This window comes from Dipodomys ordii, unplaced genomic scaffold, assembly GCF_000151885.1.
Source record: "Dipodomys ordii isolate 6190 unplaced genomic scaffold, Dord_2.0 Scaffold5, whole genome shotgun sequence".
NCBI classification, from domain to species: domain Eukaryota; kingdom Metazoa; phylum Chordata; class Mammalia; order Rodentia; family Heteromyidae; genus Dipodomys; species Dipodomys ordii.
In genome coordinates this window covers 11,756,384-11,757,741 of record NW_012267221.1, presented here as the reverse complement: position 1 = coordinate 11,757,741, position 1,358 = coordinate 11,756,384, and positions in this window count along the sequence as shown.

Sequence of the window (1,358 nt, the reverse complement as noted above, 5' to 3'; positions counted from 1 at the left end):
TTGTTGGGGGATTTAATTTTTTGAGTTCCAAGTATATTTTAGATATGAGACCCTTGTCCGTTGTATGGCTAGTGAAGATCTTCTCCCAATCCGTGTGCTTTCTATTGATCTTGCTAGCTATGTCCTTTGCCATGCAGAAGCTCTGCAACTACATGCAATTCCATTTGTCCAACCTTTCTTTGATTTGTTGTGTTTCCGGGTCTCTATTAAGAAAATTTCGGCCTGTGAAATGGAGACCTAGGGTTTCTCCTATTCCATCCTGTAATGTTTTCAGAGTGTAGTTCTGGACTTCTTAAGCAGAACAATAAGGCAAGAAAAGGACATAAAAGGGATTCACATAAGGAAAGAAGAACTCAAACTATCCCTATTTACAGATGGTATGACCTTATACCAAAAGGACCCAAAAAGCTCTACCTCCAAACTCCTAGAGTTGATCAACCACTTTGGCAAAGTAGCAGGATACAATTAACCCATAAAACTCAGTAGTCTTTCTGTATGCCAACAATGTGCAAGCAGAAAGGGAAATCATGAAAAAACTCTATTTGCAATAACCTCTGAAGAAATAAAACACCTCGGAATTAACCTAACCAAAGACATAAAAGATCTTCATAGTGAAAACTATAAAAATGGAAGAAACAAATCAAAGAGGAAACCAGGAAATGGAAAGAACTTCCATGTTCATGGATAGATAGAATCAATACTGTGAAAATGGCCATACCGCCAAAAATGATACACAAATTCAACACAATCCCCATCAAAATCCCAATAACATTCTTTACCAAAATAGAGAAAACAATACAAAAATTTATATGGAACAACAAAAGACTTAGCCAAAGCAATTCTAGGCCAAAAAAAAAAAAATGCGGGTGGTATCACAATACCAAACCTCAAACTCTACTACAGAGTCATAATAACAAACAGCTTGGATTTGGCACAAAAATAGACCTGAAAAAATTGTGTAGCTTAGAAGTCCCAGAAATAAAACCATACACTTATAGTTATCTGATCTTTGATAAGGGAGCCAAAAACATATATTGGGGAAAAAAATAGCCTCTTCAATAATTGGTGTTGGGAAAACTGGGCATTAATATGCAGAAAACTAAAAGTGGATCCCTATTTGTCACTATGCACTAATATCAATTCAAAGTCAATCAAAGATCTCAACATCAGACCCAAAACTTTGAAACTACTGCAAGAGAGAGTAGGAGCAACATTAGAACTTACAGGTATAGGTAGAAACTTCTTTTTTTTAATTTTATTTTATTTGTGAACATGCTGTACAGAGGAGTTACAATTACATGGGCAGGATAATGTGTACATTTCTTACCAAGCATTGCAGCCTCCTCCTTTGTTTACCC